Source organism: Hirundo rustica, chromosome 2 (genome assembly GCF_015227805.2).
Source record: "Hirundo rustica isolate bHirRus1 chromosome 2, bHirRus1.pri.v3, whole genome shotgun sequence".
In the NCBI taxonomy this organism is placed as follows: Eukaryota; Metazoa; Chordata; class Aves; order Passeriformes; family Hirundinidae; genus Hirundo; species Hirundo rustica.
Genome location: NC_053451.1, coordinates 96,845,816 through 96,873,801, shown reverse-complemented (window position 1 = coordinate 96,873,801; position 27,986 = coordinate 96,845,816). Strand labels below are relative to the sequence as shown.

Here is a 27,986-nt window from a genome sequence, read left to right as displayed (position 1 = left end):
TCTTAATAGCAAAGCTGATCTATATTTATGGCATGTACTGTTTTGGAACATAGAAGTCTTCTTCTGCTGAGTTATCTGTTCATGTTGTTCATGTGTTTCAACAACTCTATAGTTCATAAGAGTACTGAGAATTTTTTTCTTGTCCCTAATTCTGAGTATTCTTTGAATGCAAAAGAGTATTTTTTTCTATGATGGAAACAGATTTACATTTAAAGCCAAAAATATTAAAAAGATATCTCAGTATATTTATGCATGCAGTCTTGGAACTAAGAAACATCCAAACAAAAAACCCAAAACCTCCAAAACTAAACAAACAAATAAAGACAAACAAACAGGCAAAAAAGGAAGAACTGAAGACACAAGAAAACAAATTGTTGTTTTGGTTGTTGTCAAATAACATTTATACCCAGAATCTTGGTAATAGTTTTTTATCTGTAAAAAAAAGGTTATTTAATGCATCTCTTTAAAAGGTTTTCTCTTGGTTTCTTAAAATGAACATTGTTGAAGATACAGATGTGTGTAAACCACTACAAGCTGTTTAAAATGTTTCATTGTCCCTCTGCATTTTATAAATCTAAAGGAAAACATTTAGTATTTGCATTGGTGAACTCCTATTTTACATGTTTATATTGAAAACAAACAAAATAGAAGAAATAGTCAGAATGCCATTTTTTGAAATTGTGGCATTGAGGAAAAAAGGCACAAAATGGGCATTTATATGAGAAACATAAAAGTAATAGTCATCAGGATTTTAAGTGGATTAGGAAAAATACAATGTTTGACATTAAATATTGTTTCTCAACAGTGGCAAATGTAACTTTCAAGACTCCATGGAATTTATTCTTTATTGCAGAATTCTATGTTTGAATTAGAACACCAGAAGATATTCAGAAAATGTGTACACACTTAAAAATCAGGAACTGTGTTTTATGAACATATTTACATTTTTTCTTGGTGGGTGAAATGTAAATGTGATCATTGAGAATTTATTAGGTTCTCCCTGGCCAATTGAAGATATTAGATGAATTCCATGTAGTTTTGACTTGCTTCATAAGTTAAAAAAAAGCAACCAAAACACACACACACACACACAAACAAAAACAAAAACAAAACAAAACATCCCAAACAAACAAAAAAAACCCATAAAAAACACACACACACAAAAAAAAACCCCACACCACAAATTTCTTCAGAAAAACAACCATGTGGAAAACAGAATTTTTTTTTTATTTTATTTATTATTTTTTTATTCATAAGAGTTAAAAAAGTAGTGTCATTATTATGACATACAGTTGGAATATTAACAATATTTGTGTCCATTTCTTGTAGTCTGTGTTAGTGAAGGTCACATTTCCATAAATCTGGTATGTTTCAATGGCATTTGATTTGTTAGTGCATACACAAGGTCACATACAAACCTCTTGTTAATGACAGAGGTGTGTAGTTCTATCACTATTATCTCATCCTGCAATGAAGGAATATACATCAAATTGATCACAGTGCTGAACTGTTGGAAATACTAAATTCCTCTGGAAAAGTAACTTGAAGAGACATGAATAGTGGATCTTATACTCTCTTATCAATGTGAGTACTGTTCTTGAGGCACATTAAATTATTTTTCTTTCAGTCAGTGTCAGTGTTTTTCTTTCAGTGTGCCATTAATAGCAGTAGATAGGAAAAGTATTAGGACCACATAGTTAACTAATGGATGATCTTAGATAGACAAATCATAGAACCAATAAGTAATTTGTGTTGAAAAGGACCTTCCAAGACCATCCAGTCCAACCCTGATGTCATGGGAAGGGACATCTGTTACATCAGGTTGCTTAAAGCTCCATCCAACCTGACCTTGAACGTTTCCAATGATGAGGCATCTACAACTTCTCTAGGCAACCTCTTCCAGTGTCTTCTCACCCTCATAATAAAAAAAGTTCTTTTGCCCCCTGTCATGCCACTGTAGGCCAGGTTAAAAGTTTCTCCATCTTTCTTGTAAGCACCCTTTGTACATTGCAATTGTACAATTGCTCTCCTTGGACCATTTTCTTCTCCAGTTTGAACAGTCCCAGTTCAGCTTTTCTGATAATTTTTGTGGCCCTCCTCTGGACCTACCTTAACAGATCCGTGGCTTTCTTGTGCTGGGGACCCTAGAGCCGGATGCAGCCCTCCAGATGGGGTCCTACAAGACCAGAATAGAGCGACAGAATCACCTCCATCAACCTGCTGGCCACACTGCTTTTGATGCAGCCCAGGATGTGGTTAGCTTTCTGGGCTGCAATTGTCCAATATTTTCATCCACCATTATGCCTGAGCCCTCTCATTCATCCCTAGTCTGTAAAATACTGGGGTTTCTTCCAGGTCTGGTAATTTGCACTTGGCTTTGTTGATCTTCTTGAGGTTCCCACTGGTCCACTTTTTGAGCTTTTCGAAGTCGTTCTGCATGTCATCTCTTCCCTCTAGTACATCTTTGTGCTGCCCACCCACTTCCTGATGGTGAATTTAATCCCACTATCTCTGTCTTTAATGAAGGTATTAAATAGTATTTGTCCCAGTATGAGCCTTTAAGGTACACTGCTGGTTATTGGTTTCCACTTGGATATTTAGCTGTTGACTGCAACTTTTGAGTACTGTTCTTTATCCTTATCCTTATCCTTATCCTTATCCTTATCCTTATCCTTATCCTTATCCTTATCCTTATCCTTATCCTTATTCATCCAGTTCCTTATCCATCCAATGGTCCATCCATAAAACTCCTATTTCCTTCAATTTATTGTCAAGAATGTTATGGGGAAATCTTATCAAATTTCTTTGATAAGAAGAATTTGGATTTCAAACATCCAGGCAGATAACACTGATTGCTCTTTGCTTGCTGTTGATGGAGTCACGTTATTGTACATGGCTTCTTATTATTCTAGATTAGCCAGGCGTGATTTGCCCTTGCTGAAGCCATGATACTGTCTCTATTCACATTTCTGTCTTGCACAGGCTTCAGTATAACTTCCATAAGGATCTGTTCTGTGATCTTATTGGGCGTGGAGGGGAAGATGACTGGTCAGTACTTCCCATGGTCCTCCTAAGTATCCTTTTTAAAACAGATGTGGCATCCCCTCAGTCACTGGGGCCTTGCTCTGATTCCCTGTTTTTTCCAATATGGTGGAAATTGGCTTAATGTCTACATCTTTTATTTCCCTCAAGACCTTTTTTTGGGGGGGTTCCGTAGACTCCTGTATGCTCAGGTTCCTCAGGTGATCTGAAAACTGACCTATTACAATGGTGGAGACTTAATTCCCCCAATCTCTGCCTGAAAATTTGGGGATTTGACAGATGTAAGAAGAGAAGATTACCAGTGACAAATGAGGAGGAAAAAAAAAAAAAGTAGTTTTAGTACCTCAAACTTCTCCATGGCATTTTTAAATAGTTCTCTTGTCTTACTTATTGTGGGAACTACATCTTCCTTTTCTGAGCAATATATCTATAAAAGTCCTTCTCGTCAGTCTTCATATTCCTTGCCAAATTCAGCTCCAGCTGTGCCTTAGCTTTTCTGATTCCATCCCCACACATCAGTATAGCATCTTTATCTTCTTCATAGGATATATGTCCCTGATTCCACTTCTCCAAAGTATGACTACAACTGAGAAAGGGAAAATTCTGGTCTTCAGTAAATGAAAATAGTCATCAGAGTCAGAAAAAACCTTTTTGTTAATGTAGCTGTAACATCATGACATTTGAGGTTATAAAACATTTTAATTGAAACATAAAAATAAATATTTTCATCTCTATCTTTTCTCCTTGCATATGACTAAAATATAAGTGTTTAGATTGTGCGCTGAACAATACTTATCTGTAACTCCAAAATACTCCCTGTTGTAAAGGACTGCAGAGATACTCTGGGAATAATTTCTACATCTCTCTCTTTCTCTCTAAGTAGCACCATGAGAAAACAGCAGACAGATGGGCCCAAAACTTTCCAGCTTTGTAATTATCTCTTTCTTTCCTTTGAGTTCTAGAATTTCCTCTGTTTTCTAGATCCCCAAGAATGCGTGCAGCAGTAATATGGATTGTTGTTACTTAGGAGGCCATATTTTCCCTTTAAGTATATGCATTTATAAAAATGCATTCCATGGATAAGATACTTTAGGGACAATAAGATAAAAATATTAACATTTTCTTCTACTTATTGTAGTGGGCACTATTTGAAGAGTGTTGTGGTGCTGAGTTTAACTTCTTGTGTACTTCAAGGCTTTGGAGTATCCTGCCCTTGCCTAGCTAGGCAGTTTCAGGTTTTACTCATACCTCACCGCATTGCTGACTGAAGATGCTGCTGGAGCTAGAGGAAGCTGCTAAATTGTCTCAATGTGAGGCAATGCTCCTGTATATCAAAAAATTCAATCCTGAAAAACACAGAAGTAGTAAATCCCATGGTGGTCCCCACCCCTCATTACATGCTTCGAGCATTGTCTAATTTATTGTACAAATAAGTTTTTCAAAAACTCAGTTGAATTTTCAAAATTCAGAAGCTATATAGAGAGTTATTTAACAAAAATAATGGACTTTTATGAGAGTGAGAAGAAAAATTGGCATCCTAATTAAAAGTATGTTCTAGTGTTACAAAAAATGGAATGGTTTGAATCACCTGACTCACTCAATCTAGATACTGCTCAATTCCTCTTTATTATCTACCTTCTTAGTATTTGTGGATATGCTTTTAGAAGTAGCAACATCTTTCCAACACAGCTATAAACACTCTTTTAGTGCTTCTTGCAGAATTATGTTGGCAGGAAAAATACAAAAAAAGGGATTTATATTTAGTATTGTTTTACAGAGACATAACCTGAATCATCTGTCTCATGGTGAGATTTCTATATGCTGAATCTCTGTTTAGATTTTTTAACAACAGAAAGGAAACATGACAACTCACCCTCCCTAAAAAAAAGAAAAAGAAATAAATTTTAAAAAATCCAAAAGCAAAACAAAACCACAAATCAATAAAATCAAAGTCCTATAATATTTCTTTATGCAGTTAAATTCAATCACAGTGTTACACATTTTCAAGAGAAAAAGCTAAAGCTTTTTCTTCAAAAAAGTTGCCATGTTCAAAGAGGAATATTCTTCTGTGACCTATTGAAGACAAAACCAGAGATGATTTCTAGACAAATGAATCAGGCATTTGGAAGCTAGAATCTTATTACAGAAAAACAAGAAATGCAAAACGTAAGATAAATTCTAGAAATATGAATGAGGTATTTTGGAAGGCAGAGATAAATGAAACATCTACTGCAGTAAAATGAGACCCATTAAGAGTTCAGAATTGTAAAATTGACTTAGCATTTCCGAGACCCTTTGCAATTTAACATTTTCTTCCTCTTAGAATTCTAAATCATACAGATAAGAATAGACCATCTCTCGTCTATCTGCCTTTTTGGCAATAAGCATCCATTTTAAGTACTCTGTCTGAAAAGGCTAGAAGCTTTCCTTTTAGCTGAAATTATATCTAGTGCAATATAAATCAAGTTTACAAGGAAGCTCCATACATCTTCAGGTTAGTGAGAACCTCAGCTTGTTCTCTTTCACTGACTGCCGATTGTGCGAGTTACAACTCTGACAAAGTGTATGTTGTAAAGGAACTGCTTAAGAATTGGCAGCTTATTATAGGTCCCTTCCAACCGAGCTACATCCTATCCTATCCTATCCTATCCTATCCTATCCTATCCTATCCTATCCTATCCTATCCTATCCTGTCCTGTCCTGTCCTGTCCTGTCCTGTCCTATCCTATCCTGCAGCAATCAAAACAAGTAAAATATGACCCCGTGGGCCAGATTCTTGTCTTGTGTACATTATTCTACAAGACATTGAACTTTATCTTCAATTGTGCTGTACAGAATTACTCATTATTTTAAATTTTAATATACGGATATCTGTTCCCTTTGTGCCTCTGGACAGCCCTTCTTTACTTCCTGTGTGTGTGATTCCACTAATACTGGAAACCTAAAGGTGGTCTCCTGGTAGAAAAGGCCATAGGTAATAAAACATGGGGAATGACCCAGGAGCTGGAATGTGCTAAGTAAATCAATTTCATGCTTACACAGGAAAGAGGTTTATTTAGACTAATTTAAGCTTATTGTGACTGTTTCTATTGTTGAAGCCAATACAAATTTCTCTACATTGCCTCACTTATCTATCTAAGCTTCATGCAGATTTCCTAGCCAGTTTGATTCCTCATGTTTCTTCTCAGTTGGCCAACAGTTAGTTAGCTAATGTCAGTTTTCACAGCTGATTTTCTAGTTTGGTGTAATTCTTAAATTCCCAGAACGACACCTGTTAATCCCACTACTATCAACATGTTTTTGCAGACATTGCAGATACGATATTTATTTTTTTTTTTCTTTTGATAAAACTTACATTTTTCTCATATTTTTATTTTAGTATTACAGTCTCAGAAATTAGATTTGTGCAAATGCAGCTCGTAAGCTGTATCCATATACCACTTGATTCAGACTCTTCCATTTCAAATATCAGAAGCAACAAATACTTAAGTTACAGTGTTATCAGAAGCTATGTGAGCTCATAGACATTCATAGAGCTTTGAAAATTAGGTTTGATTGTTGAAATGTAATTGTCAAAATTTTGACAGAGCTCCTTTTCCCTAAGTGCAGCAAAACCCACTTTCTCCAGGCTTGATGGATTGACCCAGTTGACTAAGACAGCAGAACATAGTCTTACAAATTTTTTTTCACCATAACCTATATATAAAACAGAACAAAAAGCTACAAGGCGGTGTAAAAGGATCCTTTGGACCTGATCTGTGAGCCAGTTACTAACTCAATGCATGATGTGTTTACCCAGCTGTGTGCTGGACATGCTATCCAGAAAGATACTGTGAGAGACATGTTTTTAATACTATTATGAAGATTCTGGCTGGCCTAAAGAAATGCATGTTAAACCTATCATTTTGTAAGAGATAATATTTTATACAGAAATTAGTAGGAAAAAAGAAAAAAAAAGAGAAGTGTAACTCAATCTAACTACCCCTGGAAATGAGCATGTTAACATAATCAGGATGGCAATTATGATTGTGTGAGGTAAATGTCATTATGTTGCTCACAAGGAGAGAGGGGAGCAAAAGAGTTTAAAAGTTGCATGATTGCACCAGCTCTTGGAAGGATAGCACAAAACAAAATGCATTTTTTCCTGAATTATTTTATATTTCCCATGTGATTTCTTTCAATGACAGCCTTTCAGATGTTGAAGGATCAAAATACCTTTACTGCTTTACAATACCTATTCACATAGTATATGAATACACAGTATAGAGAGCTAAAAACATGCTTCCAGTGTGGTTTTGGAGTTTTCATTTTAGAAAAGATGGATTTTTTTGCTTTAATATCTCCAAAAACCTCTGTAAAATATCTGAGAATTTTGAATAAATAAAGCTTTTCTGGGGATGGATGTTAAGTGCATTCTTCAATAGATATCTGCAGGTAAAAGTTAACAGCTGAGAAAGGCCATCCATTTTCATCTTTTTACTTCTGCTTCCTAATTGAAAATTATGGTTTCCATTTAGGAAATGAAAATAATATGTCCTTTTGGCTTTCATTAGTGCAAAGTCTCCTGTGATAGCCCTTGTTAATTTAAAGCTCACAATGATTAGGAGAAAGCACAACATTTAATAAAATTAAATGGATTTAATAAAATTACTGTTGAAAAAGTGAGAAGGACAAAATTATTTAAGAATTTTCCATTTTTCTGCTCCCCTTTTTCACATCATCTGTGGATTGTATTACATATGTTTCCTAAAACTAAGTACACCCCCTCTGGCATTGGGGAAAAGGTAAAATAAATAAATACTTATACTTTAGAAGAATTTAAGAGACAAGAATAAAACCAAAAGGTACCTAAGTTTCATTGGTCATGCAATCTTAATTTGCATAATGTCAGATCTTAGAGATGTAAAGAAACAAGACCAATTTCAGTAAGTATAATAAATGTGTATGTTTTCATTGCTGCTAGAACTGTTAAATCAGTGTTTAACACTTACTCAGGTGTGACCTTTTTTGAAAAAAAATTAATGATTTAATGATTTTTCACATTTCACTTGTGTTCCATGTAAAACAATTTGTCTGATTGCATATATTTGTGCTCCTTGAAAATATTTCCACATTCTAACAGCAAGTAAGTATCAAACTGCATTATGTCTCTGCTATAATCTCATCTGCAATGACTAGTTGAGTTTCTATCAGAAGATACTTCAGTCAAATAAGAAGGTAACAAATAAAGCATTTATTTACAGAGATTGTCTAGCCCACAACCAAGTACCACACTGAGACTAATTAATCATAAGAAAAATTTCATGCCTTTATACTTTCAGTGGGATTGCATTAGTCCCCAGCAAGACATAATCAGCGAAAATTTTCTTCTGTTGAGAACCTTTCAGGGAGAAATACTGCCATTAAAACTTTATGTTTTTGATACAGATGACTTAGCTACTGTCAACTTCTAGGAGATTTGACTGCAAAGCTCCTTATATTCAGTATAGTTTTCCTTTTACCAGAAAATATCAAAACAATTCAGGTTTCTTGGACAGAAGGGAAACAAACCAAGCCAGCACCCAAAAAAATCCCACACTTTCTGTGTGTCATTTTTATTTTACTGTGGGAAGTAGGAGGAATCAAACACACAGTCTGCCCTAGATTGTTAATTGTTTTTAATCAAGGACTTGGATTAGTCCTTGATAAAAATACAAGGAATTAAATTCTGAATATCCTTGAATAAAGGGTAGCTTACAGATGTTGTGCTCCCAAAATAGAAGAGAGAAAAAGCTATGACTCATAAGGTCCTAATTTCATCTTTACTTTTCCTTTGCTCTTGGGAGAAATTACATTGCTTCAATTGATGACTTCTCGAAGCAAAAGATTTCTCTTTTCTGCTAATGTGGATTAGAGAGTGACCAAAAAAAAAAAAACCAAAAAACCAAAACCAAAACACCTTCTTTGCTCATAGCAGTAGAATGACAGGAAAATAAATGTTTTTTTTCTATGCAAGCACAGCCAGCTCATGGCACTTTGTATCTGCATATAGATATATGAACATGATCTCTACAAATTGTTTCTTTCTCAAAATGTCTTATCTGCATCTTCAAATGCTGCAAATCCATTTTTAAAGAAAGATTTCAATCACTTATCTTCATGCATGGAAGTTTCTGCTGTTTTTCAGTATGGCAGAATTTAAATAATTTGGTTATTTTATGACAAAAGAAAAAAGGGGCCTTTTCTCTCATGCATTTGAGCCCTAAAACCAGCTTTGATGCCATCCTCTGTATGGATTCAAAGACCTTCACCTTCTTCCTAAATCACAGGGCCCAGAACTGTACTCAAGGTGAGGCTGAATGAGGTGGGATAACTGTCTGGTTTGAGCAGCTGGTGATGCACCCCAGGGTAGGGTTTGCCCTCTTGGCTGCCCAGACACCCTGCTGACTCCTGCTGAGCCTGCTGCTGACCAGCATCCCCATACCCCTTTCTGCAGGACTGCTCTCCAGATGTTCCTCTCCCAGTGTATACCTGTGTTTTTTTCCTGTGATTCTAGTCAAGGCTCAATTGAAGCCAGTTAGTCATGCCTGTGGCAGATAGGAGATAATAAAATCTAGCTAGACTTCTACTTTTCAATAAGTAACAATAAGTTTTCAATAAGTTTTGCCTCTTAGGCACCTTTATTAATATTTAAAAAGTTATTTAATAATAATTTATCTCCATAATCAATTTTTTTATTAAAAATACATTGCCCCTCTTATGACCTTCATACAGGTTATATAAATGGATAACACTTACAAGAAAATAATCCAGAGATTTACTTCAAATACAGTCTTCTGAAAGAGAAACTTTATGTGCAAGATAAAAATCCATTGTGCATTTCTGCTAAAATAACACAGACCTTGATCTACTATTTCTTCTTCATAACAGCATGCAAGATATTCAGTAACCTGTGGGACAATTTTTTTCAAACATTCATGATGAAATCCTACTGCTGTTGAATCAGTAGGGCTTTTGCCTTTCAATTTAAGGTATCCAGTTTTCACCTTCACATTGTTTTCCATAAAATGCAGTATCTTCTCTTATTGCAGAGAAGGTCTTCCTTTTATTTTAATAACTTGAATCTGCAATAATTTGCAAAGATCATAAGAGCAAGCAAATCACTCCAACAAAGAAGTATCTCAGTCTGGTAATCATTTAGCTATATAGCTGAATCATGAAGCAAAAATTGCCTGCATCTTGGTACCTGCCAAAGGATGATACCATAAAGAAGAATATATTAAAATTCTCATATATGGAAACACCTTCCATGTCATCTCAATGAAGAGACATTTCATTTAGAAACATAAAAAGACCAGTCAACACAGAAGTTCTAAATTGGTGACATTTTACACTTTCCACATTTTAATTTTTTTACCAAAGGCAGTACTCAGAATATATGACTTTGATATACCCTGCCTAAGGGAAATGAAATTGATGTCTTAGGGAAATAATATGTAGAGAGATACTGCTTTAGAAATTCTGATTAATCACCTATGCAAATTTCTATTTATAAGAAGAAGTAAATAGAAGACAAGGTCAGAAAAATCATACAGTCATAAATTCATAGAAGGGCCTGGGTTTGAAGGCACCTTAAAGATCATTTCATTCCAACCCCCATGACAGAGGCAGGGAGACCGTCCACTAGACCAGGTTACTCAGAGCCCCATTCAACCTGGCCTTGAATTCTGCCAGTGAAGGGGCATTCACAGCTTCTCTGGGCAGCCTGTTCCAGTCCTTCACCATCCCCAGTAAAGAACTTTTTTCTAATATCTAATCTAAACCTACTCTCAGTTTGAAACCATTCCCAGCTGTCCTGTCACTTCATGCTTTCATAACAGTCCCTCTAGATCTTTCTTGTGGGACACAATTAGGTCACTCCAAAGCCTTCCTTTTCCCAGGATGAATAATCCCAATTCTCCTGATAGGAGAGGTGCTCCATACCTCTAATCAACCTTGCAGCCCTCCTCTGGATTCACTCAAAAAGCTCAATGTCTTTCGTGTGCTGGGGATTCCAGGGGGGGTCTCACCAGAGACCAGAGTATAGTGACAAAACCACCTCCCTCAGCTTGCTGGTCATGCCTCTTTTGATGCAGCCCATGATATTACTGGCTCTCTGAAAGGCAAACACACTTTTTAGGGTAATCTCCATTCTTTCACCCACCAGCACCCCTAAGTCATTCTTGGCAGAGCTGAGAAAATAAGAACTAGTGATGTTGTCAAATGTAGTTTGAGATGTTTACAATTTATTTTACTCAGGAAGGAACTGACCATCTCCTTTTTTCTGATAAAATGAAACATGCTTACTGTTGATTATAGGAAAAGCAAAATTGCATTAAAAAATTCTGAGCAGAGTCCTTGGTTGGTCACAGTGATTACTACCACATAGCATTGGTTAAAAATGTAATTTAAGCAGATAGGTTTAGAAAAAGTTCCTGTACTGAAGAGTACAATAACAAAAGTTAGAGTCAGCGTGTGTCAGCAAATTGTGATTTTCTGACTTTCCTTGTTTTTAATTTGTAAGGACTCCTGCAGGATGATCTTGAACTATACCAGTATTCAAAAAAACTACATCCAATTCAGTGTGCTGTAAGTTTATATTCTAAGTAATCATTTTCCATTTCTTCTGGTTTATTTTTCTTGATACTTCCCTGAAATAGAATAATCAATCAAAATCAATCAAAATCACTTATGTCATCCTACATGTGGCAAGTCTGACTGGCAGATGTTAAACAAATTTGGTTACCTTGCCTGTAAGCAACTACCTGTACTTTAGCAAATGAGACATTTTACAGAATTTACAAAACATTCTAAAACATTAGTTTAAGGACTGTAGGCAGTTTGTCCATGCAACTTGAATCCTAAATGCATAGATTCTTTTAAAGTGTGGGAAGTTGCACAGTTCTCTCCTGCCTAGGCATGCAAGACAATAGTCTGAAATATTTACAAAATGTATTGGAGATGTACTGTAAGTGCTGCCAGAACTTAAGCTTTAAAAATAAAAAATCAATGAAGCAGTCCTTAAAGACAAAACCTACTTTTTTCGTCTTCTTGAATACATTGTGAGCTAGAGTTTATGGGGCAATGCAGAATTTTGAACATTAGACACCCCAAAAGTTATAACATATTTGCTTCTATTGTTTATAGTGGTTGTGAGATGGAAAATTATTAAATGTTTTGAAGTATAATTTACTCTTCAAGACAAAAAAGAGGTTTATTTAAGCAGACCTGTGAACTTTGTGTATCACTCAGGGGACTAGGAATCAGACTACATCATCTTAGATAAAGCTGTTCATTTACTGAACTTCCTCACAGAGAAATGTGTATACTCATGTTGAAAAGGAGCAGAAGTAATGAAGTAGCAAGAATTGATAACTTCATTCAAAACATCACTGGTGAATTCAAGAATACAAGTGTCATTCTTTGAATGCTGGGCTAGTACATTCTGTAATAAGTAATGACTACTTGAAAACCGCGGTTATAGAAGCCTTCTACATGATCAACGCAAAAGGTATGGAAAATTCCTTTAAAAATGGACAGTCAATTACCTTAAATAAAGGATTTCAGTATGTTGTCATGGTTTCATCAAGCCCCACTCAGCCACACTCACTTCTGTACATGTAAGATCAGGGAGAAAACGGGAAGGATAAAAGCCAGGAAACTCATGGGTTGAGATAAAGACAGTTTAATAGCGAAAGCAAAAATCACACACAAAAGCAAAGCAAAGCCTTAATTCAGTGCTTCCCGTGGGCAGACAGGTGTTCAGCCATCTCCAGGAGAGCAGGGAGCCGTCACATTACAGTTATTTAGGAAGAAAAACACCATCAGTCCTAATGTCCCTCCCTTCTTCTTCCCTCCACTTTATATGCTGAGCATGATGTCGTATGGTCTAGAATATCGCTTTTTTCAGTTGGGGTCATCTGTCCCATCTGTGTCTCCTCCCAGTCTCCCTTACAACCCCAGCTTCCTCCCCAGTGTGGCTGTGGAAAAAGCAGAAAAGGCCTTGGCTCTGTGTAACTATCACTCAGCAATAAGAAAAACATCTCTATTAACCTTTGTTCAGTACAAATCCAAAACACAGTGCCATTATGAAGAAAGTTAACTCTATCCCAGTCAAAATGGACACATATTTATTTTGTTTTTAATAAAGTATCCATAGGTGACCTTTTATACAATATGGGATTATTTAATTCAACAGGAAATTAGTTTAAGAAGTTCCAATTTTGGCCAGGCAAAGAACAGATACTCTTAAAAACAATGGAAATATTTTAATATTTCTCTGCCTTTCTCCCATCCTGTTCAATTACTAGACAGAAAAGTAAGTATTTGCTGGAATGTACACAGTTTATTTTTCAAATTGGTATGTATAAAATGGTGCTTATCTGGAACAGAAATTTCTTTTTTACAAAATTGATAAGAAGCAGATAAAAGTTGTTATTAGTAATTTAGTCAGATTCCTGAAGATAGGAATATTAAAATAGATAAAAGTATGTTATTAAATAATAAGCCTTTCTTACTTTAAACAATCGTATATTTTTTAATTAAGAAAATACAATTTTTGGAGAAATTGCAGGTGTGAGTTATGCCATTTCTCAATGAATATCCTCATATATATATATATATATATATATATATATATATATAAAGCAAATAATTTTAGGAAAATATGGACTAGTTGACAAAATAGACCCAACTTTTTTATATCTCTTGCAGTCCTAAATTGTAACATTTTTTAAATTATTATCTTTCAGAATAACATAATATTGCTAAGCAGAATGTATGGTTTGCAGATACAGTGATTATTAAAATACTGGCCTTTAAAATAATGATGATCCTAATAGCCAAGAGAACAGAGAAGAAGGGAAGAACTGTTGAGTAGAATGGTAATTTCTTCCTATGCTACTCTTTTGCTACACTTTTTTTTTTTTTATTATGTTTTACACTGTTCCCTAATTTTTTCTACAGTGGAAATAAGGTCAAACATTTCTAAGAGCAGCTGTTACAAGAAATTTCTTCTTGCATGGACATTTCCCTTGGGCACTTATTCTTTTCTGTCCTGTAAAGTTCAAGATTTCCTCATTAAAGTAGCACTTTTAATATTGAAGCATCCAAGACTACTGCAAAGATAATTTGTTATCCTGTAAGACAAGAAATTACTGAATGGTGACAAGTATTCCTTATATTTGGAATCATCCAAACTTATGTGTATTTAAGGAACATAGTTAACATTATTCACTGTTTAGCTCAAGGGGATAAAAAAACCCCAAAATTGTTCCATCCTGAAGTGTAAGAGTGAGATCTTATGTAAAGCCATAATTCCCGATTCTCAATTCCTTCAACAAGAGTAATTTCAAATAGTAATTGTTCTGTTTCTCCATATTCTTTTTTATTGTTATATTCAGCTTTATTTAGAAGTTATATCTTGTTTATGACTTTATCTGGAAATTTCAGATCATATGAAGTGTTTACTGACTTGAAATCCTTGCAAAATCTTTGACCCCTGAATTTTTCCTTCTCCCATTTCCCTTTTAATGATAGATTAGAACGCAGGATAGGGAACTGGGAGAACTTGCCTTAAACTGTGCAATGAGTAAATCAGAGGTAAAATTCCTTATTTCAACCGGTTCTAGCAAACATGCAATTCTGAACTGAGAGAAAGCATTTCACACATCAGACTGAAAGCACTTTCTGCAGATCATAGTTGTAAACTCCAGTAAACTCCTCCATTTTACTTATGGCTGAATCAGAACTGGCACATGCAAGAGAACAGGAATGGTGTTTTGTAGCCTGAAGTTTAGAAATAACATGAAAGGAATAGATAAGAGTCCCATTCTTGGATGCTTCCAATATAATAAATATAAATTTCTGAAAATAAACATGATAGCATCAGAAACTGTGCAACCCATGTTATGTGGTCATCAGATTCTTTGATCACCAGCTTATATCACTTTTTCTGAAAGATACTGCTGTCATGTAACTGTCATATTTCTTATAATGTGTTCTTGTGGTACAAGGTAGTTTGTGCACATCCCTGAAAAGATGCTTGCTTACTCAAATGCAATCAAAATTATCATGAATGTAAAACTTGTAAAAAATGAAAAGACATCTTTGAAACAGTTTGATTTTTTTCTGTAGATCTGACTATACTTTAATTACTTCACTGAATATATTTATTCTGCGTAGTGTTTTCAAAGTAATACTCAGACCATGTTAAATAGTGGATTTACCAGTTGCAGTGCAAAATGGAAAAGAAAATTTTAAAAGTCACCAACATTTTCATCCATTAGCCCTTAGTGTATTCTATCTCCTGTGCCACATAAAGCAGTAATCTTTGACCCATTGATGCAGGGACATGAAATGCCATATTCCCTTAAGTTGATTGCTTTCATGTATTCCTCCTATTTATACCATGTATCTTTGTTCTTCCTTGTAACCCAGAAATCACCTTCAAATCCTCTTAGTCAGAACTGACTGTTTTGTATGTATGAGCATCAGACGTTCTTGCATACTGCCTAAGGATGAAAGGGCTGAAGGTTACTTTTGACACGGTTTCAAGGTCTGATTGCACATTGTGCCACAATCATTTTCTGAAGCTCGCTGTGTATTTTGTACATGGACTGGCTGGACAGTTATGTTTAAAAGTGGGATTGAATTCTAAAAATAGAATTAAAACAAAAATGGGAAAGAGCAAAATTTAATGCCAGGAACAGATAAAATACTCAGGCTCCAGGTAAAAAATAGGCAGACACAACCTAATCTGAACTAGATAATCACCATGTGGAAATGAGGCTGAATTTGGTGATAAGGCTTAAATAGAAAGGACCTCCAATTGCTAGAGTAGTTATTAAATATTAAGTTTTGTGGGGGCTTTTTTTGTGTGTTTTTTTGGGTTTGGTTTTGTTTTGGTTGGTTGGTTGTGGTTTTTTGTTGGTTTGGTTTGGTTTGGTTTGGTTTTTTTTTTAATATCCTGCCCTTTAACTTTCTACACGGATTGCCCCCAATTGTTTTGTTGTGTATTTTTTGTTTGTTTGCTTGTTTGGTTTGGTTTGGTTTTTAATTTATTAATTATTTAAAGCTTCAGTGCTTTTATATGGCAGAGGCTGAGCAACAGGAGTATCTGAATGAAAGCTGTAAGTGTACACTGAAGGGAAGGCTTACAATTTTTGACAGAGGTATTGTACATGTAGATAGCACTAAGCTGACATCCAACTTGTCCAGTAAAAGAGAAACTCGTGTTTAGAAAATAGCCTGATCTGGAAAACATGGTTTGTGCCAAGAAAAAAAAAAAACACATTAAAAATAAATAAATATTATTTACTTTCAAAACAGCTTTCTAAAAAGAAAGAAAGAATAAATAACAACACATTATGCATGCATATATTTTCTTTTTCATTAACTTTTCTGAAATCATGCCTGTACTGGTGTTTAGTTATGTTTGAGAGATTTCCTTATTTTTTCATAGTCTAATTACATTGTTATAAATGGTACTTGCATTTTTCTTCAAATCATCTGTTTGAAAATCCCCTGGACATTTTCCAGATAAGAATATTCAAACTTAATTCACGATAGTGTAAATCAAGGTTTTGTGTAAGCAAGTTCTAGGTTTTGCATGAATGTGGAAAATGGAATTTTTATGTATACTTCTCAGCAGTAATATATTTTCTTAAGTGATTCTAATCCTTATCTACCAAATTTTTTGGACTCAAATTTCACGTCTATATTTCTTGGCCTACCATCTGTACACAGATAGGTATGTGAATTTTAACAAATACCATGATAATTATTGTATTGGAATAGACTGACATAACATACATTTATTTCCTCATAGAAAAGAAAATCTTGTCAAAGACTTTGAGAAACAATAGAAGAAAATCAGTTGCCTGTTTCTAAAAAGCACCTGTCTGGTGCAGGGAGAATCACTACCTTCCTCACTGGTATTAAAAATTAGAATTATTGATAAAAAACAGTTTTATATACTGCATGATATACAAAAGATCAGTGCATTAAGATATTTTAATAATTTTAAAATGCATTCTAAGCACATTCTGTATAGTTCTGCAATATTTGCCATAAACGACCTTGTCTTTTGAATTTTTGCTGTTTTTTGTGGGTTTTTTCCCATGTAAATATTAACACAAAGTTGAAGGATCAAACTCTGCACATTAAGTTTTCCATGAAGAAGTAAGGATTTCAGTGGTGCCTTTAGAAGACAGAACATTTTTATGGTCATGGAACAGACAAAAAAAACCTATCACAGCTGTGTTTAATAGTCAAGCCATGACTATTCGAAGTAGTGGTTTGGTAAACCTGAATAAGAACTTGATACATGCTTGTTTGTTCATTATTGTCTTTGTGATCAAATTGAAGAGAATTGCATTTAAATACATTGAAGAAATGCCCTTTTCAAAATCTGTCTATCTCTAATTTATGTGTTGAATTGATACATTAGATTCTTTTCTAACCTTTATTGATCCTTATTTACTGAGTGCAGATTATATCCTAAAATCTAATCTGAGCCTTCAAACACAACAGAAAAAACTACACTGAATGTTACCTATGAGAACACTGCTGTATGAACAAAAAGAGAAAAGTTGTGTATTAGAGTCTTCTTCAGTGCTATGAATACTGACAGAATATTATAGCCTAAAAAGAAAGAAGTAATATGACAAGTTTCTTAAAATTTTCTTTAATGTAGAAGAATATATAATTTATCCTTTTACCTTGCCATCAATAATGTACTCTGTTTTCTACCCAAGATACCTTTATTCACATGGGGAGCCTCATGAGCTTATCTCCATGCTAGCCGAGAAGACTGGAGGGTTGGTCTTATCCCACTGAGTGGAACTAAATGCAGAAGAGTAAGCTAACAGAATCCAAGGAGAAGTGCACGTTAAAGATCCTTGGTGGCAACTTGTTCTTTAAAATAAAGGAGACAGTGGGTGTGAATGGACTGTGGCTGAGGCCTTGGGTCTCACAACCGAAGTCAGAAACAAGACGACGTGGAAGAGGTTGCTGATAAGACAGAGGACACGTGCATTATAGGGGATTCCTGAGCCCTTAAATGGCTGCTGAGTAAATAGAAAAACTCTGAAACACAATTTTTTATTTTTACTTTCTCTGTGGATATATCTAAGGTTCCACTAGAAAGTCTTTCAGTTCTTTATGTCCCCCAAAGGGTTGAAGTATGAACAATAGTAGTCCCATAAAATTAGAGTTGGTCTTTCTATGAACATGAACCATGATTCATTTTGAAATCCCCTTTATGGCTTTCAGTAACTTTATAGCCAGGGGTTGATTGGAAAACAGGAAGGGTGTGCAAGCAGAAGCCTTTTCTCAGCAGGCTCTGTAAGCAGTAAGCATTTAGCAAGGAAAAGGGATTCCTTCAGGGAGTGCTCCAGAGCAGGAGGCTAGTTCAGGTGAAGCTCTTCCTAGGAGAGCCCTCAAATCTCACTAACAGTATTAGGAAAGCAAAACCTCCCTATGTTCCTTACAGAAATACTTAAATTTAGTTTATTCACATAAAAAGAAATCAAGCATTCTTCTTTTAAAAAAATCTTTAAAAGAAAACTTAATGTTTTACTTCTATGCAGTTCTTTTGGTCCTCTGTTGTTTTTGGTGGGTTTCTTTTGTTATTTTTTTATTATTATTTGATAGGAGCTAAGAATTGTTAAAATGGGGGAGAAGGATTATGGGATATGAAAATGCAGTGAAAGATAATGACAACATTTCCATAGGCTTTGATATTTCTCTGACAGCTATGCTGGACATAAACCACAAAAGAATGGAGACAAAAGAAAATATAAGGTAGACAATTGCAGAAAAATATTTTAAATTAGTAACAGGAAGCAAAAGTCCTGTCCAAATGATAATGACTTGGTCTAAAATACACTGAACTTCTGATATGGTATTATATTTTATTTCTTTTAAATACTAAAAAAAGTCAACATCTCTATAACAAGTTGATCAAAAAGAAAAGAGCAGTACCACACAGAAGCTGGAACTGACTGTTTGGATTGGCAGGGCCCAAGAAATGCTTGGTATTGTAGACACAAATATATACATAAGGCAAATTGTTCTCTTTTTCTCTCCAAGGCTGATTCATAGTCAGCTGTGTCAGAGAAAGAGACTAGATAAACTACACATAAAGATATAAAGCTTTTCTTTTCAAAATGATAGGCTCAATAACCAAATAAAATAATTTGACTCTTGATTCTCTGAAGTGCTGAGCAGTTTGCTCTGATTCAGCAAAATGTCTCCCGTATACTTCAGTCTCATTAAGACCTCTGTCTGTTAAAAATATGCTGGGAACTCATTGTTAGATAAAAAGGGGAAAAAAATCCCAAACCTAAACAACCTCTAAACCCACTGATGCAATTATAGAAGATTCATTTATTCAGAGAATCATTTTATGTTTTGTAAAGATTTTCTTTTAAACCTGCAAGGGGTTGCTGCAAATTTGATTTGAAACAACTTTTCAATCTTTTTTTTTTCTTTTTCTTTTCTTTTTTTTTTTTTTTTAAATTAGGTAGGAAGATATTTTTGTCCTTGCGTGCCCCCCTTTTTTTAGTTGTTGTTATCAGAAATGGGCCTTCTCTTACCTAATATTTTTGAAAGATCACTCTATTAAAAGGTTATATAGCAGCTATGTATTATCATTGTTTTATTGAAATATGTAAACATGAAACAAATTTTTTAATTATGTGTTCTTTGATTCTCTGATTTAGAATATTTTTCTGGTTCAAGTCTATCTAGACTCGTGATAGGAAAGTCAAAAAGGAAGGGCTAAGTCTCTAAAGGTCAACTAGCACTAAATAAAATAATATTTTTATATTTTCAGTTCTTGGGAACGTGAGAGATTACAGAAAAAACAGAAGCTGAAAAATATACTGACTAGCAAAACACTGAATAATAACTAACCACCTCCACCCCGAGCATGCTTAAACTCACTGCTTTTCTTACTGCAAACAAGCCAGGTTGGGAGAAAGAACAGAAGGAAATAATTACCACAAAACCTAAGACTAATTGGAGGTCGAGGGGGTGGGTGAAATGTTGCCTCCTTACCTACCTGCTGCACTGAGATACAACACAGGCAGGTCTTGGATAAAGATCTGAGAACCTAAATCTCTTGGGACACGGCAGAAACCAGACAATGTCACGCCTAAAACTAGATTCTTTTGACCTGGTCGTTGTGTTGGATAATAGTGTGATGGTTACTTCAGAAAAGTGAAACTGGGGTCATCATCACCTGTGCTGAACTTTAGGGAAAAGGAAACCAGCAATTCTCTGTTGAGGTGTGTTTCTTATATTTTCTATCCTAAATTTCAGCCTACTCTTCCTTTTCTCATATTCTCAGCTGCATGTTTTCTCAGCTTGATGAAGAGAAACAGTGGAGAGTCCTGTGCAAGCATTTAATGTGTCTTGGTGGATAGGACACTTCTGGAAACATGGTGTCACCTTTGCATTGTCTGAAACCACTGCTTTGTTTTACTTCATTTCCTCCTACCTTAGACTGAAGTAAATAACATTCCTTGGTATTTCCTATACTTGGTGGTTAAGGCTCATGGGTAGACTGGATCACCTTTCAGAATCTAGGAGAATGGCTTAAGATATTAAATTAAAGACAGAAGATTACACTACCTGCCTTTGAAAGTGATTTTCAATCAGAATGAATAAAAATTGGTTGTTAAATAATTTGTTAAATATTTGTCAAATAATGGACGTAACAGACTACCTGTGCAAAGTTTAAATAAGAAAATATGAGAATTAAATGGAAAATAAATTTGCAGAGCCTTTTAATTCTGACAGAACATCTAGTCATTTATACTACATGTGATTCTCAAAATTACTAATTTTCAATGTTCCTGCTTAAAAATAATTTTACTCAAATATATAATGATGTTAATTGTACCTGTAATTGATGACACTGGAATACTTTCTACATGAGGCAACACTGTCACTTCTTGGGACTTGGGAGGTGAAGTCTAGTTGGGAGTTCATCTCATTAAGTAGACGGGGAACTTACATAACTTGGATATATATCTATATGGGGTGTATCCTCTCCTCATAGTAGAGGTAGGTAAAACTAATCTGATTAATTTTAAGCAATAAATTAACAAGTGGGCAAACTTTTACAACTGCTTTCTTCTCTGAACTTACTGCAAATAAAGTCTTGGCAGCTCAGATATTCCAGGGAGATAGATACCTGGGGAGAGCAGTAGATGTCATCTACCTTGACTTCTGAAGGGCTTTTGACACTGCCTCCCATAACATCCTCATTGGTAAGGTCAAGACGCATGAGTTAGATGAGTGGAAAATGAGGTGGATTGAGGACTGCTCAAGGTGAACCTGCTTAAGCAAAGGGGGTTGCTAGATGATCTCCAGAGAGAACTTCATATTCTCACAATTCTGTGATTCTGAGATGTAAAGGATGTTATTTAGCAAACCCTTCCTTGTATTAACAAATAATATTCCACTTAAATATTGTGACCTTCTTTAAAACCATATTTTTTCTTTACTGTTTTTTGCCATCAAAAATTATTTGAAGTTGTTGTAGTATTACGGAAAGTTCACAAAATGTTCTCCTGAGTCTAATCTAGTGTCTATTTACAACATTTGTGGTGTTTTGAAGTTGCTTTCAGGGACTTTTGTGCATGCTTTTCAATAATTGAAACTTTAGTAGCACTGGTGTTCTACAAGTTTGTTTATTCTTTTTCAGTCCCGTCATTTAGACATGAATTAACGCTAGCAATGTAATTATTTTGCTTTTGTACAGTCAAATGCACTCTATAAAACTGTTGTTTCATTTTGTTTTTTATGTTACTGAGACTTTTAAGAATATGTAGCTCATATGAAATCAGCAGTAGAAGTTGAAGTGTGCATAGCATCATAAAATTGCTAGTGAAAGAGATATACCATTATTATTATTGTCAGTTGTGAGAAAATATTTAGCACGTTTAAGACCCAATGACTTTTCTAAAACAATGTCTTCTATACTGCTGCCACTAGTACAAATTTCTTTTTGATAACTCTATCATCTTCAGGAAGCAAGAGGAAAAACAAAGAAAAAAAGAAGCAAAGAAAAAAGCAAAACAAAAAAAAACCCCAAACAAACAAAAAAAATAACCAAAGCCCAGTCTTTAAAGCTTCTAGGAGCTGGTGATTTAAAAAGTGATCTTTCACTGCCAGATAATAACTTAAGAAAAAAAATATGTTTGAAGCTTGGCTGTCATGAATTCAAAACATGACCTCAGTTCTAGTGAATTTTTGTTTCCTGAAGGGTTTTAAAAAACTGTTAGAAGTGAAAATAATAGCACTTTAAAAATAAATTTAAATAATTTTTAAAACATACCCTGACCTTTTTAATCAGAAGGAATTGAAAACAGCTAAAATTATATCAACTGACTTTTTAGAATTCTTACGGAAACTTATTAAGAAATTCATAATTACAGTAGATAAAACTGATTATATTAAAAGAGCAATCAGAATGTTTATTTAAAAAGAGAGTATTTTTATCATATTAAATGGAATTAAAAGATAATAAGCTTGTTAAAAGCTGTTAAAAAAAATCCCTTTTTCTAGCACTGTGACTTTCAAGTAATGGCAACCAGCAATTTGATTCAACATTCAAGTAATGATAGAACTATTTGAACTAGGAAAAACCATACTCCAGACAACTTGAAAAGATCTGAAATGTTTAGGATATTACAATATGTGTGTACTGGAATTCAAAGCACAGTCTTGTCACTGGACATGATAGCTCTTTTCAGCTTCTTTGTAGGTGTAATGTCCAAGACAAGGGTAAGTAAGGACTGCAGATGAGTTTCTCGGGATACAGGAACGACGTGCTGTTACTTGCTACTGTTAAAATAGTATTTCAGACTGGTTATCTCTTATTTTGGCTGTTTAAACATATGTTTTTTGAGTTCTGATATATTTTTTAAACCCTGTAACCAGCATGTTTTGATGGATTATCAAATATGAAAACTTGAAGAAAATGTTTCATTTTCCTCATGGAATATTTGTTTTGTCTATGATGTGAACTGAGCCATGTCACTACTTGGTACTGTAGTATGCAGATATAATTTTTTTGGTTTCTTATTATGATGTGATCTTATAACTCTGATAATACCTTTTGCATTTTTTATAATGTGTGTTTATTTTCAAACTTGAACTGTTGACCTGTTTGAATAAAAAAATCTAGAAATACAAACTCTCCTACTTTTGGAGCTCTGAAAAGAAAGACATTGGTTGAAAAATGTAGAATCAAAACATATTTACTTCTGATGAAGTCTCCAGAATAAGTTGGTTTTTATTATTAGAGTAAGTGGTTTCTGTTTTTAAGAAATGATTTATCATTTTCAAATAGAAAACAAATCAAATGAGCAAAATATGCAAACATATTTAAAAACTGTAAGTTATTTTAGAGTAAGTTGTTCTTTTAATACTTGATAATCTAGTAAGCACTAGTTAAGTGAGGTTCCAAAGAACATGGAATCTTGTTTTACAATAGTCATCCAATATTGTTAACCAGCCTGCTCAGCTTTGTATTCTCCCCTGAGGTAATTGAAGGAATAGTTTTAACAAGAAATGTAGATATATTGGAGATAAAAATGACATTACCTCATGAAACACCAAATAGAAGTGTCATAGAGATACACACAGTGATGTCACTTACAATGTAAGACACACTGAATAAAAGGAATCACAACTCACAGAGGAAATGTACACAGGTAATGCAACCACTGCACACCAATTCAGAAACAAGGAGAAGACCTGACAGCACTAACAGCTTTGACAGCAGAAGATGAGGCTCTAGTGTATGACATCTGACCTTAAAAAAAAAGTCGACCTCCTGGGTTATTAAATGCAAAGAATAAAAGGAACTTGTCAGAATGGGATGACTGAGTCACCGTTTCCTTCAGCATGATCAAATGTGGGGCAGAATAGGACACAAATATGTAGATAAACTAGGTTTTCATTATTTGTCCTTCCAAATGTGGCAATTTATATTATTACATGTCAAATAAACATTATACCAGAGAAATAGAATATTAAAAAATATTATAAAGATTAATATACTTTGAAAGCAAAAAAAAGGAGTTTATTTTTTGCATGACCACACATGCAGCTATGTCTTACTCACATAATGGTCTTGTAGGAAGTTGGATGTATTGCAATAAAACCAATGAACAAGAGAACTCTTTATATAGCAGAGGAGAATATCTCCATTGTTATTGAAAGGTCCTGAAAAGATATCTAAAGGCAATAGGACAGAATAATAAAATTATATATCTAAGACATCATTTTCCTATTTTGTTATGAATGTGTAGCAATTTTCAGTTTCTCATTGAGATGTTACATGCATGACTTTCAGATGACATTAGGTATTGTAGTGTAAGTCACCTCAAAAATACTTTTGTGTAAAAAGTAGTTTAACTATTACATTCAATTGATGCATAATATGTTGGAGCAGCTCATGGAAAATGAAAACTGGACTAAAAGAGGGTCAGGAACACATTTTTTTACCTTGTGGCTATTTTCATAACTTGCATTCTATATAGAGCAGGTTGTACTTGTTTTCATTTCTGTAATAAATATTTTCCCTAGACAAGCAAAATCTTTTAGCTTCTCAATTTCTTTGTAAGTTAGTTTGACCACCTAAGTCCAGTTTTTAATTACTGGAATTGCTAAAATTGATTTATCTTCTTATGTCCCAATGGGGAAGAAAATGGAGTTATTGGTGAAAATAGCAACTTAGAGTCATGAAAAGGACACAAAATGTTGCCATTTCTTTTGTCCTTCAAATGCAAGGCAGTATTTTAAATAAATAAAAGTAGAATGTATGAGATATAGCAGTACCTAAATAGTCTGATTTTTCTCTAAGACACCTAATTTAAGTTTTCACACAAATCTGAGATAATTTCAGTTATAAAGTACCTACTTATATATATTGTTTTCTTCCATAAAAGCTACTGTGATAAATTTAATATACATTTAATTCTTTGTCCTCAGTTATTCTAATAGAATTCATCTACTATGTGCTGCACTCAAACTCTATCTCCTTTCTCCAATTTGGGGAGATATTTTGAATTCTAATGAATTTGCAGACCAAGATGACTGGCCTTTAAAATGGAAGAAAGTGATGAATCTCAATCATGACAATTTTCTTTTAAAAACTCATATAGTTTTGACTGAAATTGAATTTTGATTGATAAATCTGTATGTATTTTTCTGTATAAATATTGATAGTGTATTGGTTTTGAAAGACAAGTTGTCTCCCAGTAAAGCTAGATCTTCCCTTAGAATGGAGAATGCAAACCCTCTTCCCTCCAAATTATTATAATTTTGCAATTAGGGGCTTTCAGGCAAAGATATGGGAACAGGAGTAACAGTTCTTTACTAGGAATATTAAAAACAAAAACAAAACAACAAAGAAAAACAAAAAAACCAAAACAAACAAACAAACAAACAAAAAAAAAAACAACAAAAAAAAAAACAAACAAACAAAAAAAACCCCACACCCCACAAATGTTGTGGTACAATAGAAACCAAGCAAGCAAGCAAGCAAGCAAACAAAAAATCCTGGAAAAAAACCTGACAGAGTCAGGGATATGACCTGAGACCTTGTTGGTCAGGGTGTTAGAAGCAGTCTAGTTAAATCCTCCTGGAGTAACAGATGTGGTCCTGTAGAAAGTCCAGGGGTGGTGAGTTGGGTCCAGTCTTCCTCTGAGCATCCAGCAGAAAACCCGGATACCTTGTGTCCTTCAATCCCAGTTTTTATCTAGCTGGGAACAGCTGGCTCCTCCCCCACTGGGTGGAGCATCTCCCAATGGGATGATGGAATGTGTCATGTCATTGGTGGGCCCTAATGGCCCATTATCAGAAGATGTCCCCCTGGAGGATGGAGGGGTGGTGAAAAAGATAAGAAACACTGTCCCACCTGGATTTAACGGCTGGGCCATTATCAGAAGGTATCCCCCCTGGAGTTACAAGAGATAAGGAAAAAACTTCTCCCCAACAGCTTTCACCAGATGAAATAGAATACACATTTTTAGGTTACATACCCCAAGACAGATTGTTACCAAGATTTATTGAAATGTGTACACAATTGTGAGACAGTTTTTTTTTACCCAAAAGATTTCTGGAGGAAATTTATGTAAGTGCATTATACTCTTGAAGAAAATGGGTGACATTCTTCATTTACAAATGATGACATTTACAGCTTCACTGCTCTTTACTTTGCTCTAACTAAAAACAGCATTGCTATGCAAAGCATTTAATACACTAAAATAATCTCAAGATGGTCAGCAAATGGGAAAGAAACAGAAAAAAAGTCATCAGTGTCTCCATTAAATACTAATGTGCAGGGCATATTAATGAGATTTTGAATATTTCTGATTCTGAAGACATCTTCATCTTTGTCTACAAGTGCAGGACATTGGGCAATACCAAGCATCACTGTCAATCCTAGTCTGCAGGAGTAACTTGACAACAATGTAAGCAGCCAACATAAATTACAGGAGCTAACAGCTGCTTATAAATGGTATGAGCATGTTGAAAGTGATGTCTTCATGAACAAGATTCTCTTTGCATCAATCTTATGTTTCATCACATCTTAAACCTGATTATGCATGTGATCTGCCCAGCTTGGAGCAATACTCTGACAATGCACCTCCCTTACAACCTTTTTCACATCAGAAACCAGCAGGACATCATACTGTTCTTCATAAAGGTTGGGCATGTAGAGAACTGAATTTAGATTTTTTTATATTAAATTAATAAAGTGCACATAAATATTCTGTGATATTAATGGAGTGAAAAAAATCATGTGGTCATTTTCAATAACCAGGTATAAGATACAGATAATTCCTGAGATAAAATCAACTTAAACAACCAAATTGAGTAAAATTAAAAAAAAATATGATCACTGTGTGGTAAAGATTCAGATTGGAGCCTGTTTCTTATTCCTGGCTAAATAATCATTTTCCCTCAAAAATGCAAAGATGCAGTTTAGACAGCAAAAGTATTCAGACAGATTAAGGATTCAGTTATCCTTCATAAATATCATAGAATGTCAAGATCATAAATAATATTTGATTTCAAAATTGTATTGTAATAAATGTCAAAAATTCTCATAATTAGCCTCGACTGATAGTATTTGGGGCGATGATTTGGTTGTTGTTTTTTTTTTTTGTTTTGTTTTGGGTTTTTTTGTTTTTTTGTTGTTTTTTTTTTTTTGTCTTACACAGGATTATTTTGAAGTAATAATTTTGAAACTGTGTTGATTGGCCTACTTAGGCTTCAAATTTTATTTATGGGAGAATACACCAGCCACAGTAATGTGTGCAAGTCTGTCTGTTTCACACCTAAAAATGTGCATCAGTTGATTTTTAATACTTTATTTCCTAGATAGAAATATATTCAAATGGATTAGACATCTAAGCTGTTTAGAACATTTTCTGTTTATTCCATTCTCTTGCTCTAGCGAGTCTCCTTCCTGCCTCTTGTATTCCTGTTTGTTCAGCTTGGTGTCAGTAGGAAAACTGTTTCTGTAAGAAGGATTTTTTTTCTAGAATGCTCTTTGGACTGGGACACTCTACAGTAGTGTAGGAAATGGAATTTCAGTTCCTATGTGGTTGAGCAGAACTGAGAATCAGAGAGAGAGCTTGTCTTTTTTTTTTCTGACATGCATCTCAGCTTCCATTGAAGACTGCAGAGGTTCATCCAATGGATTACAGACGATGGAAATAGAAGGATGGAATTCAGTCTATCTGACAGAAGTACTGGGTCCATTATATATTCCATAGCTTGACCCAGAAAGATAATTTAGTTAAATGACTGGCATTTTCTTCGATATATCAGGAAAATACCGAAATCCAATACTTATAATACACTCACTTGATATGATAGAGATGTCCCTCTCTATT

At 34.4% G+C, this 27,986-nt stretch overlaps 1 protein-coding gene across 2 annotated transcripts in view; it reads left to right on the top strand.

Moving 5' to 3' along the window:
* NLGN4X (neuroligin 4 X-linked) overlaps window positions 1–27,986 on the top strand; it is a 161,404-nt gene that overhangs the window by 96,562 nt on the left and 36,856 nt on the right. The window lies entirely within an intron of this gene.